The following is a 14,300-nucleotide window of genomic DNA, read 5'->3' as shown; positions in this document are numbered from 1 at the left end:
GGGGAGCGCACCCAGAAAACCCACGGCTAAGTGAAGGTCTGCATATAGGATTAGGAATGCCTTAATCCCTCTCTCCTGCTTAGGATCAGGATCTCTAGAAGTCAGGTCAATGCTTCTTCAACAGAAGATATGAGAAAGGAGTCCAAGAGAAAGATGTTCAGTCTTACTTGTGGGTGACCCAGAGAAATGGTCAGTTTCTTGCTTGGTCAGCCTATATAGTAAAGCCCACAATTCAACAAACTTTCTCCCCACCCAGGGGGCTTCCAATCATGATTTTAAAATATAAATGGATTTATCAAGAATCACCAGACATATGATGAAAACCTCTAGCATAAAAAACACAGGCCAAAACAACGTGGGAGGAATTGGGGAGAGGGAAATTCATAGGAAATAGAAAAATGCAAGCAGCGTAAGAAAACGTTAGGGGGAGAAAACCTAATATTGGCAAGAGATTAGAAGAGATTGAATTTATGAAAGAGGAACAGGGTAAGATGAAAAGGGGAACATTCAGAGAAGAAGAAAAGCTCCAGGAAATTAGAACTATGATAACAGATATAACTGAGGAAATCTCCAAGAAAATAGAAACAGTAGCATCACCAAAAAAGTGATGAAAAATAGGAAAACTGATAGTCTTGGATTATATAGGAAGAAAGCAATATCATTTGAAAGTAATGAGTTTTATCTTTTTCTCTCCAGGAATTACTTGTCTTATTAGTTTTTCATGTCTTATCCAATTGCTTTGGGCTTTAATACAACATTGAAGAGTGATAGCAACAGCAGCCATCCCTGTTCAGCTTCTGACTTGAATAGTAAATGCTGCTTATCTGGCTAAAGATAACCCCTTATATTCCTGATTTAATATCTTCAGTCATGAGTATTGAATTTGGCAAAACAGAGACTTGCAAATCTCCATTCATATGTAAATATGTTCCTCTTCTCTTTAAGCTGTTAAAACGGCATTGTATTGGTTTTGGAATAGATTAGGGGATTGACATTCAGGGTGGAATAAATTGTAATATAGATGTTTTACTCTAAATGATGTTTAATATAAAAAAATTTAAATAAGCCCAGCATTATTGATGCTGCAGTCAGTACAGTTTTAACTATTAATTGTTCTCAGCATCATTTAGGACTGAGCTAATTGGATAGGAGAGAAAGAATTGTCTTGAACCTAACTTATTAATCTAGTAAATTTGTTTAAATCAGTGTGGTGATATTTGGGCATTATCAAAGCCCATTAAGACAAAATTACAAAAACTATCATACAGTCAATTAATAACTTTAGTTAGGTAACAAAAAATCAAATTTGTCTTGTATTCTACAGTACAGGTAAAGTAACTTACTGATTGTACATATATTTTTACCTGTGTGAACAGGCTATACATGGACACCAGCACCCTCTGTGAGCTGGGGAACACGGATCTTCCAACACTGTGGAACAGAAAAGATTTATGCTCTGAACCACCTAGAGCAGAAAATGAAGTGAATCGAAATGTAAGTACTGTACTAGAATTGTACCAGTCTACTTATAAGAACTCTGCAAAGATATACATTGGCGTGGTAAGAACCCTGGACTCGAGCCAGACTGCCTGAGTTTGAAATCTACCCCTACTGTCTGTGTGACTTTAGGAAAGTAGTTGACCTCTCTGAGCTTAGTTTCCTTTTCTTTAAAATAAAGTTGTTAGCAGCAGAGATGTTGATCATGCTCTGTTGACCCTGATTGTTAGTTATAGTTATAAGAAATATTAATCCTTTACTGTTAACTGTGATTGTTCTGTTCTAATTAGAAAACGCACTTTCTAACCTGGCTGGGAGTTGTGCGCCCCAGGACATGGGAATTACGCTTGGAATGTGGCCCATCCTCTTTTTCCGAGAACTGCCCATCATCATGGAAAGGTTAACAACCTTGTTCCCAAAACAGTGGAATCCTGGAGGCACCTGCCCTTTGCGACCCCCAGCCCACCTTGCCTACTTCCCCATGCCTATAATTCCTACTTTCCCGTGTAATCTTTGTCTTTTTACCCAATATAAGCAGCTGGCTTAGGGGGGGCAGGCTGCAGAGCAGATTTTCATGGATGGCCATTACTGCTCTCCCATGCTGCCAGCAATATTGGAATAAATGCTCATATATGATTCAACCCTGTCTCTGCTTAATTGGCTCAAGTGGTGACAGGCAGCCCAGGCCTATTGTCATCCAGTTTCAAAGTGATAATAGTACCTACCTCATAGGGATGCTGAAATGATGGAAATAATAATATGCCTGATTCCTTATGTGTGTCTACATGTCAGCTATTGCTATCGACTTGTTATTTTTAAGTGCGGACACAGGCATCTCTTTCTCTTTATAGGTTACCAACCAGGACCATCTACAGTTTTCTTTTCCACCTTAGGAATTAGTATGTGTGAGCACACATATATATATAATACACTCATGTTAGGCAGGACGACCCAATGAGTCATATTAGCAGAGCCTGATTCTGACAGCCCCTTGTGTAATAAGACCTACAGAAATTGGATTACAGTGTCATTGAGTACTTGCCTCTGTTTTCTTATGACAGCAGGTTTTCCACTTGTTGGCAAACCTCCGAGTGTGCTTTGAAACAGAGCTCTATGCCAGAACCCACTTGCTCTAAATTTCCCTTCTATGTCGAGCTGTTAGGCTTCAGGCTTGGGCTTTACTTTTAGAGAGGATATCCAGGACCTTAGAAGAAAAAAACTGTGTTGCAGGTTTTTAGCTTTTCTGGTAAACAGAACCTCAGTAAGTCACATGTCTGTGAAAACAATATACGTTCTCTTGAGCCTAATAAAACACCACAACATCCTTTCTTGAGTGTTAGATAATCTTAGGTTTACCTTTTTTCCCCCATACCATAAATTTACTTACAAACACATCTAATCTAGTATATTGGTTCAATAGTTTGATCCATTTTTTAAAGAGACTGCACCTCTTAAAATGCTCCTTAGATCTGTGTCATGGATCAACTGAAACATCCTTATTTCTTAAGCAGTTGGTGTCTTACTATGAAGAAAGGTGCAGGAAATCCAGATCCAAAGTACAAAGTCATCATAGCTAGTAACCACAGCTTGTTTTCCACCAAAAATGGCCAAGTCTTCCCTGGGCCCTCCTCAGAGTGGCCCCTATAGACCACAGAGCTTGTGAACCTCCCAATGCTCTGTTCCAACACAGTGTCGTTGGCAACCTGCAAAAGTCACAGAGGCCAAAAGCAGAGAAAATGGTGGTGTCACACCAAGTCCCCCTTTTCTTCAAACTTTGCTCCCCTTTGTGCAAGGACCAAAGGGTAGGTTTACCTTTCACACATGATATTATAACTGTGCCCTTCCTTAACGAACTCTAATTTCAGAATTTAGAAACAATGGAAACAGAAGGCTTTGTCATTTGGATTGAGAGAATTTGAATCATGGTAATGTTTTGAAATGTATGTCCTGTGTCTTCTCCTAAAAAGAGGAAGCAACCTGCTGCCAGGATGATTGGGAGTTAACTTCCCTCACTCCTTTTCTGCATGACCTTAGGGTAGGGTTGGCTCCAAAGATAACTGGGACAGAGTTCTTGGGCTTTTTCTGATACAACTTTCTTTCCCTCTGTGCAACTAAAGCCCAGCAGCTTGCAGTGGCTTTGAACTCCACACTGCTAACATAGCCTGTTCTCTGGAGCTTTCAGAGGAAGCAGAGTCTCATTGACTTGGACATGATGCTAATGTATTGGTTGTCCGAGAGCATCTGCATTTTCAGGAGATTCTTTAATTAGTCTCTGGCAGTTTTGCCAACAAGAAATAATGGGAGGGCCTTGAGCAGAGGCCTTTCTGGGTTCCCTGAAAGCACAGTCAGGGGCAAACGCTTGCTTACTGGCTTAGGACTTAGGGTATATAAACTGCTTCCAATGTATGTCATTTTTTATATTTCACTTAATCTCTATAACAGTCCTGTGAGATAAGTATCACTGTCCTCATTTAATTGATGAGGGAATTGAGGCCTAGAACATTTAAGTGGTTTGGTTCAAGTAACAAAGATAACACTTTGCTGTGACCTCACAGAGGCCACTCATCTCTTAGTCAGGTGTTCTTACTATTCCTTTAGGCAGATGGGACATGTAGACTTTTTGGGTACGTTCTGCTACCTATAAGGACACGTACAATTTTAAAAGTAAGAGGCTTAATTCTTGTTGAACTTGAAGGAAAAGACTTCCCTTTACTTTTTTTTCAGAGCATTTACTTTAAAAATGCTTTAGAAAGCTTGTGGTTGTATGTACTTTATCCACTCTTTGAAATGCATATAAATCCTTTTGAAACCTAAATGGGCCTTTTTATCAGCTTTACTACCTAGAATTGTCTTTCTCAAGGACCTGAATGTCATCTCTTTGAAATGTGAACGTTCAGGGAGATAGTATCTCTATTTCCCAGTGTCTGGGGAGAATTTAGGAGCCTGACTTCCATGGGCCCCTTGCTCCAAGTTGCAAAACTACCTCCTGTCTTAAATATATGAGTTTGTTCTTCCTCTGGATAAGGCCAATAAACAAACACAATTAACAGGCACGGTTAGGATGGACTAGGTGTGACAAATGGTGCTGTGAGGTCTTGTTACTTGAGGGCTAGTTATTGTTTATCTTGAGAACATGGATGAGATGGGCTGTATCTTTTTGGCTCCATAACAGGGTGAAATTCTTTTCTGTTCTTGCAGTCTCTTAGTGATGCTCATCACAGTCTGGTTTAATGCTTATTGAGTGATAAAAGTGCTTTCTTTCTCTGCTGCCTCTGTGGAGAGGTTTTCTGGGTTGGGAGAGAAGGTCTTGTTTTCATTATATGTCCCCAGCATACCCATGTCAGTTACTTGCTAATTTCCCACTCATTTTTTTAATAGAAAATCAGGCATTACTCAGATATCTGAAATTTAAGTTTACTCTGTTTATTTGCATGGGAATGTTAATATTGGATGAAGTTTTTACAACTTATATGCTTAAAATAAATAATGTTTTTATTAGTCAATGGGATGCATTTGGCCCTTCTTTTAAAAACCTCCCTTGTTGGGTAAATCTACTTATTATTTTTACACTTCTTTTTATTCTTCAATTTTTAATTAATTTGCCTTCTCAACCACACACACAGAACTAAAAAGATGTGGCAACTGATTGAACAGAAATGTGAAATTCCATCAACTTTTTAACAGGCACCATGAACCATAGAAGCATAGTGTAAGATAGGCAATAGAGACCTAATATTACACTGAATTCTTAAATTCACATTCATATAGTTCCCTATTTTAATATTTTCAGCATGACTGGACATACATATATCCAGACAGGTTCAACCGCGCTGAAAATACAAGATGTCTGTGGTTGGTGGACAGTCTTCTAATGCTTCTTTTAGGCGCAATAAAGAAAGTCTGATTTTACCTGGCCAAAAGAACAATTGTTCCCAGCAAAAATGGTTAAAGTTCAAGTCCAAAGTCTGAGGTAGGAACTGACATAGATCAGTGGGGAGAAGCCTTGTAATTGGGAAAGATATGCCTTGGGGATGTGTTGTGCTCATATGCATTTATTAACTAAATTTCATCTGAACTTTAATCAGTCTTCAAAGTAAGGGATAGATTAAAAGTCATCTTCTTATGATAGATGATGTAGAGATTTTTTCATCTCAGACTGATTTTCTAATTTGGCATTTTTTCAGGAAAGATAAGATCCACTAAGAAGTTAGTCTATATACATTTGCACACTTTCTGTACTGAAAAGTACCACCCTTGTTTTATAGAAACCTATTTTTATTAATGTTTAATTGAAATTTGAACAAAATGTTCCTCTTGGCTTCAATTCAGGGCTGGAAATTCTCACTGTAGGGTTTTTAAATATACTGATAGATAAAATTTACTATGCAGACTTAAACCGTGTGTGTGTGTGTGTGTATTTTTAAAAATAAAATATAATACGTGATTGACTGACTCATTGATTATGATCTAACTTTCCCCCTTTTGTGGATCATAGTGAAACAACTAAGGTTTTAATCAGATCTGAATTTAAATTTTATTGTGCCATTTATCAACTGTGAAACTTTAATCTCTCTGAATCTCCAATGACTTATCAATAAATAAATGGGGAAAACAATGATACATACGTCTTTGAAGTTTTTGTGAAAATAATATTTATAAATTATCTAATTTGTGCCCAGCATATTGTAACTGCTAAAAAAAAGTGAAATCTGTCAATGCAGTTACAGAAGTGGTTGGGATGTAAGTCAATTATGATTTTCTGTTAAGCAAGTCATCCAATTTCAGTAGAACCAAATCTGTAGTTAATGTCAGTCAAATGGGAGTTGGCCAGAGAGGGCTAAAAGATTTTAAGTCCTTCTAAGTACTAACACAGAGTTTTTCAAACTTTAATGTGCCTGTGAATCACCAGGAGAGCTTGTTTGTTGCTGATTCTGGTTCAGTAGGTTTGCCTGGAGCTGGAGACTCTACATTTCAAATAAGCTCCCAGAGATAATGTCCCTCACCCATGGACCACACTTGTGGTAAAATGGTTCAGGTACTAGGCAGGCTCTTGGGATCAGTGTTATCACGGAAAATGTAGTTTCAGTTATCTTCTAATGAAAACAGAATATATTATTTTACGTACCACCCTTTATTTTAAAATTAATTTTCCATGCATCATCCACAAATTGCACAGTTACAGAAAGATTAAAATATACCAAATACAAGTATCTTTGTCACTTGGCCTAAATTTTGGGAGGCATAGATTTATTTATTTATCCAGCTTTATTGATATATAACTGACATATAACATTGTGTAAGTTTAAGGCGTACAGTGTGTTGACTTGATACACTTTTATATTGCAGAATGATGACCACTGTAGCATTGGTTAACACCTTTATCATGTCACAGATTTACCGTTTGTGTGTGTGTGTGTGTGTGTGTGTGTGTGTGTATGTGTGTGTGTGAGAGAGAGAGAACATTTAAGATTTACTCTTTTGGCAACTTTCAAGTATGTAACGCAGCATGGTTAACTGTAGTCATCAGGCTGTGCGTTAAGGCCCCGGAAGTCATTCATTTTATGACTGAGAGTTTGCACTCTTTGACCAACACCTTCCCATTTTCTCTACCCCAAGTCCCTGGAAACCATCATTCTACTCCCTCTCTGCTTCTATGAGTTCGGCTTTTTTAGATTCCGCATATAAATGAGATCATCAGTATTAGTCTTTCTCTGTCTGACTTATTTCACTTAGCACAATGTCTTTGAGATCCATCCATGTTGTTGCAAGTGGCAGGATTTCTGTCTTTCTCGTGGCTGAGTAGTGTTCCATTGCATATTTATAGCATATTTTCTTTAACCCCTCACCCACTGACCAACACAGGATGTCTCCATGCCTGGGCTATCGTGAGTAATGCTGCAAGTGAACTTGGGGTGCAGAGATCTCTTTGACAGAATGAATTTCATTTCTTTTGAATGTATACTCAGCAATGGAATTGCTGGGTTATATGTTAGTTCTATTTTTAATTTTTTAAGGAACTTCCACACTGTTTTGCATAGAGGCTGTGCCAATTTACATTTCCACCAACAGTGCATGAGGGCTCTCTTTTCTCCACGTCATTGCCGACACTTGTTACCTCTTATCTTTTTGATGACAGCCATTTTAAGGGCAATGAATGATATCTCACTATGGTTTTGATTTGCATTTACCTGATGATTAGTGAAGTTGAACATTTTTTCATGTATCTGTTAGTCATTTGTATGTCTTTCTTAGAAAAAATGTCTATTCAGTTCCTTTGCCCATTTCTAAATGTTTTTTTAAAAAAATCACTTCATATTTGTATGGCTCACACCTAGCACAATATCTGGCACACAGTAGATGGTCAAGAATTGCATGTTGATTATCCTGAGGGTTATAAGCAGTGTTAGGAGCACTGGTTTTCTACCCTGGCTACATAAGAATTTGCTGGAAGCCTTTTAAAACATACTTATGCTTGCCCAGCTGGGTGTGACTTAGCAGTTGAGCATCGACCTAGGATCCAGGAGGTCACAGTTCGATTCCCCATCAGGGCACATGCCTGGGTTGTGGGCTCGATCCCCAGTCAGGGGCCTGCAAGAGGCAGCCGATCAATGACCCATCATTGATGTTTCTGTCTCTCTCTCCCTCTCTCTCCCTCTCTCTTCCTCTCTCTGAACAATAAAGATATATTTAAAAAACAAAAACAAACAAACAAACAAAAATACTTATGCTTTGTGCCTCCCCAGACTGGTTAAATTAGTGTCTCTGTCAGTGGGTCTTCGTATATTTTTAAAGCTCCCCTGGTGATTCTAGGGCAGCCAGGACTGAGCTATTAAAATGAGTATGAACAAACATCAAGACATTTTTTCTAAACATCCTACCTGTGGGCTCCTCTGGGTCATTTACATAATTTTTATTATCCGATTTTCTGCCCGCATTCAGCACAAATGTTAATATGCCCTAAGAACCCTCTGCTGCAAACACTTAGAGTAAAATGCCCTTGGGGGTGGATTTTCATTTCTTAGCTAGCTATTGCCACCTTAGGCTGTTTTCTTCTCTTTCTCCCTCTCTCTCTGCTGAATAGCTTTTAGAGACCATTTTAATTTATTTTATTTTTACTACGAAAGTAATAAATGTTTATATGTTTTTTACAAAATTCAAGCAATGCAAAAGGGAGAAGAAATTAAAGTAAAAAAGAAACCCTCTCTGCACACCCTTCATTCCTACTCCATTCCACAAAATCACCCCTATTGCCAGTTTTCGTGTATGCTTCCGGTAGTTTTCCATATGGATGCCATCAAATGTACTCTTACATAAACATAGTATACCACAGATGCACACTCTATAGTTATGCAGTATTAGGCTGGCTGCTTGTTTTTTCACTTAATGACATGCCTTGGAGATATCTCCATTAGCATGCACAGCTCTGCCTTATTCTTTCTAAAGGATATGGTAGCATTACATCACATGGATATAGCGTAGTCATTTAACCAGGTCCCTATTGCGATATATATTGAGCCCGTCCACTGTGACTCAGTGGTTGAGCAGTGACCCAGAAACCAAGAGGCTCCCGGTTCCATTCCTGGTCAGGACACATGCCTGGGTGGCAGGCTTGATCCCCATTGGGAGGGTCTGCTGGAGGTATCCATCAATGTTTCTCTCATCAATGTTTCTATCTATCCCTCTCCCTCTCCCTTCTTCTCTCTCTAAAATCAGTAAAAACATATTTTTTTTTTAAAAAAGAAATATGTTGAATGTTTCCAGTTTGTGAGTACTATATAAAAATCATTGCCACAATGATCATCCTTGTACATCTTTTCAAAATTTGGGCACTGTATTTGTTAAAAAAAATTTTATGTGTAACTGTTCAACTTCCACTTTCACCAGCTCCTCCTGGCACCTTTGCCCATGTTGTTCCTTCTGTCTGGAAAGCCCTTCCTTCAGATTTTTCTGTTGGACTGGCTTTTTTCATCATTCAGAGCTCAACATTCTCAGAAAGGCCTCTTTGGAACATCCCTCCCATATCACTCTCTGTGACTGACTTTTTTCTAGAATGATGGGAGAAAACAGACTAGAAATACAGGTTGGAAAGGAGCTTTAATGTCATGTGGTTAAATAATCCCTTTTTTTGAATTAAAAAACATACACACATGATTTTTAGAGAGGTAATATGACTAACCAGAAGTCTCTGAAATGATCCAGACTAGAACCCTGACTTCAGACTCTAGAAAGCTACACTTGACTCTGTTGCTTGTCCCATGTTTGTCTGGGGATTAGGGGTGTGTGTGTGGAGGGGTAACAGGGAGTAGTGTGGTGATTCACATTTAGCATCCTGCTCTTTAGGAGGAAAAAGCCCTGATTTATAGCAATTTTTATTTCCATGGGGTAGATACTCCCCCCATGGCCAGTTTCAAGCTACTGGGATGACATCGCTGAGCACAGAGCTGGGCAGTGCTGAGTAGCAGTAGCACACCATGACTCTGTGTTTCCATCAGACAAATGCAATAGTCCTCAAGAACCTCAAAAGCATAGTTAACAATAAAATATAAAAAATGTACAGTAGTAAAATACGATGTGTTGAGAACTTATTACCTTCATTTTAATATTTACTTATTTATAAGTATGTAATTTAATTTTTAATAATGATGGTATTTAACAATGGTCTTGCAAAATTCCTAAAAAATTAGCAACTGGCTCCCACTAGCCGATGGGAGACATACCTAGTACATCACTGGAGGGCAGTTAGTAATTCCATGTCAGCAGTTACCGCAGACCTCAGGGCAGGCTTTCCAGCAGCGAGGCCACTGAAGGGGAGCAGAATCTGTCACCCCAAAATATGTCTCTTTGGCATAAGGATTATTTTAATCTAATTATCTTTAAGAAACAACAGACAGAAGAAAAGCTCTGAAACCTGAGTGGCAGTTACTCTTTTATGAGAGACAGTTGCATTTATCAGGGAAACCTCCATTTGTGAGGGTGTCTCACTCGCTGTACCAGGAGAACTTTTCTGGAAACTCTTATCAATGGAGAAAGCGAGTGACTTAAATCTGTGTAAGACCCGTGCTCTTGTTTATTGTGCTGTGCCTGGTAATGTCCCGTGACTGGCCTCCCTCACCCCCAACATCTTTTGTCTTTAGCTGGAAACGGCATTTAAGGGGGTGTCTTGGACCATTTCATAGAGTTACTAGGTTTGCCTGTGTCTCTCCCAGGGATGCAGGAGGAATACATGTTATTAGCCTTCTGTTTGTTTTTCTCCTGTTTGTGTGTCTTTTATTACTGCTGGGGGGTGGTATCTGCCAAGAACCTAGAAGGATAGAGGAAAAATTGTTTTTCCTCCCCCACACCACCAATGTGATACGGTTATGCAGAGATACTGATAACATTTATGGTGCGATAGGGTCTGGGATATCAGCCAGCTCCATTCACTGAGCTGTGTCTGCTGTACAAATGGGGCTGTTTCCTGTTGTGACATGATCTGACATGAGAAAGACTGAGAAGTCCTACTTTAGGACACCCACTGCCTCACTTTAAGCCATTTTTCTCTTGAGCCAGTGTCCAAACATATATTGATTAAAGCTTACCTTTTCCTATATATTTTTTATGTTTATAATAATCTAAAAGTGCAACAGACAAACAACCAACAAATATTAATCCTATATCATGTGTTATAGAATCTGGGAACATTATAAGGACGAATACAATAAAATTCCAGTCCTGAAGGACTTTATAATCTAGTTACAGAGATAAAACTAACACTTCAAACAATCACAAAAGCAATAGAAGATAGTAAATGTGTGTAATAAAAGAGGAAGTGACACAGCACAGACCGTAACTGTCATTGAACTTCAGAGGAGTTGAGAAAACGGAAGGAAAGCCGTCTGATTTTACCTTCTCACTTCACAAATATAGGACTCCAGTGATGATTAACCCGAGTGATTATTAACCAGTTATGTGGAAGAGAGGCAGGGTACCACTATCCTAAATTCTAGGCCATGCACTCAAAGTTCACTCAATAACCAAACACCTCTCTCACCTGGGCCCTGTTCTCAGGGTGACTTCTGCATTAGGAGGTACAGTGCCGAGGGTCCACAAACAAGTTTTAACTTATTTCAGATCAGAAGAAAAAAATATAAATTTTAGGTCAAAGAAAAGTTTTAATGTGTGATATTAATATATTTGTCTTTATACCAATAGAGTCATAAAAGGGAATTTTAAATATTTTTTTATGGAAGAAAGGGCCAAGGAAAGCAAAAGTGACTTCCCAAGAAAGTAATAATGGGGCTCCGGTTCTTCCAGACACTGAAGGAAGATAAAATGGTGCATAAGGCAAACAAGGCCCTGCTCTCAAGAAACTTCCATTATTTAGTGGGAGAGACCATGAATAAGCCAATGAGTGAGACAATTTCAGACAGTGATAAAGGAAAGGCTGTGTAAGAAAATAAAGCATAGTTTGATAAAGAGTGATGGCTTAGGAATGTTCCAAAAAAGGCCTTCCTAAGGAAGCTGAGCTCTCAATGATGAGAAAAAGCCGGTTTTCCAGACAGAAGGAACAGCATAGGCAAAGGAATGAGTTTGGGGGAGTGGGGGAGCCCAAAGCCCTGTGGGCTGGCTCCTAGAGGGAAAGGGGAGGAGAGAAGAGCCCAAGAGGTTAGGGTCGTAGGAGGGGCTTGTGCGCCCAGGCTTGAGGCCTTTTAAGGGTATGGGATTTGGTGTTGAGTACAACGGGCAACTGCTGGACGTGTTTAAAGAGAGGAAGGAGAAGATCCAACACTCATGCCAATAAGATCGCTCGGGGTTCAGCGTGGAGTAGTCTGGAAATGGGAGGCGGGCTAAGAAACCTGTGCATTGCTGCGGGTGAGCGTTGCTGAGCCTCAGGCCAGGGTGCAGCCTTGGAGGTAGGTAGGAAAGGGTGCGGTGGGATGCATTGTGGATGGAGAGTAGCAGAAATGGATGTCGGGGGTGCAGGAAAGAGACTATCCAGGTGGTCAGAAGCCTTGGCAGTTTTCATGGAAGAGATTATGCAATTTGAAGAATGGGTCATTTCATAAAGATAATAAAAACTATGTTTTTCACCAACTCGAGAGCTTAATTTAGATTATTAGGCTATAAAAATACACCAGAGTTGATGGGATAAAATATGTGCATACCTCACTTGTAGTTATTTGTAATATTTTGGTATTTCAAAGCTATGAAAGGAGGAATAAGTTTTTTTAGGGCCATATTGTTTCTGAAGCAGAAGGTACATTGTGTTATAATTTACTTGTTTTGCAATATATTTTATCATAAATATTTTGTAGATAAATGAGCCAGGAGGGAAAGCCCAATTTTGAATGTGAAGAATTCTCAAAAACAAATGAAAACAATATATAAATAGAAACAAAAGAATTTGAACGAGTATTTCATTCCACACTGAGAGAATTCCTCTGTGTAATTCTTATAAACTAAATTCATTGTGCAAAAATTAAACAAAATGGAATGGTTTAAAAATGTTTAAATTAATAGAAGCTTACATGTGACAGAACCATGAGAATCATCCGGGGGGAGAGGGCTGCAATGGATTTCAGACATTATTTAACCTTTCCAAGCCCCTGACTCCTAAAAGGTAATAATGCCCAATTTATAGAGTAAGATTAAATAAAATATTGTATAAGCCACACATCACAATCTGCTATATAAATAGAAGTAAATATAAAAACTTTTCAGAGATGTGGACCCCCAAAATTAAACAAAGTAGCCATAAAGCCAAATTTAATCCAGTTAGTATTTTAAACAAATTAGTAGGATAAACCAGATTGCAGGGAAAACATTTTGACTATCTATGAAAGCGAACAACTTTCTTTTTCAGCCTTATTAAGGTATAATTGACCAAACTGTATTTATGTAAAGTGTGCAATGTGGTGATTTGATATACATACACGTTGTGAAATAATTTCCACAACCAGGTTAGTTAACATATCCATCACCTCTCATAGTTACCTTCATGTGTGTGTATGGGGGGGTGTGTGTGAGAACTCTAAAGATTTACTGTCTTAGCAAATTTCAAGTATACAATACAGTGTTATCAACTATAGATACCATGCTATACTTTAGATCTCTGGAACCTGGTGTTCTTACCCTTTGACCAGCATCTCTCCATTTTCCCCACTTCCCAAACCCCTGTTACCTTGGCAGCTACCTTTCTATTCTCTGTTTCTATAAGCTTGACTTTTTTTTTTTTTTAAAGATCCCACACATAATTGAGATCGTACAGTATTTCTCTTTCTTTGTCTTATTTCACTTAGCGTAATGTCCTCCAGGTTCATCCATGTTGTTGCCAATGGCAGGATTTCCTTCTTCCTCTTGGCTGAAAAATAATATTTGTGTGTGTGTGTGTGTGTGTGTGTGTGATATTGTTTTTCCCCCCTTTATTTTATTTTAAAATTTTCATCACTACTTATTCCCCCATACCCTCCTCCACCTCCACCCACTTCCCTCACCTGGCAATCACCACACTGTCGTCCGCGTCCACGAGTCCTTTCTCTTTTCGCTCAATCCCTTCACCCACGCCCACCCCATGAGCTGCCTGCCTGCTCTCCATCTCTGAGTCTGTCTCTGTTTTGCTTGTTAGTTCAGTTTGTTCATTATACTCCACGTATGACTGAAATCATCTGGTACTTGTCCTTCTTTGACATACTCTTTATCCATTTTTCTATCAGTGACATTACATTTCCTCCTTCCTTCCTTCCTTCCTTCCTTCCTTCCTTCCTTCCTTCCTTCCTTCCTTCCTTCCTTCCTTCCTTCCTTCCTTCCTTCCTTCCTTCCTTCCT

General features: G+C 38.9%; 1 pseudogene; it reads right to left on the bottom strand.

Moving 5' to 3' along the window:
* Window positions 1–2,993: 2,993 nt before the first annotated feature.
* LOC148092279 (cytochrome c oxidase subunit 7C, mitochondrial pseudogene) lies at window positions 2,994–14,071 on the bottom strand (annotated as a pseudogene).
* Between the last annotated feature and the right edge of the window lie 229 nt (window positions 14,072–14,300).

Source organism: Miniopterus natalensis, chromosome 10 (genome assembly GCF_054644295.1).
Source record: "Miniopterus natalensis isolate mMinNat1 chromosome 10, mMinNat1.hap1, whole genome shotgun sequence".
Taxonomy (NCBI): domain Eukaryota; kingdom Metazoa; phylum Chordata; class Mammalia; order Chiroptera; family Miniopteridae; genus Miniopterus; species Miniopterus natalensis.
The sequence above is the reverse complement of the archived record's forward strand: the minus strand, read 5'-3'. Positions and strand labels throughout refer to the sequence as shown.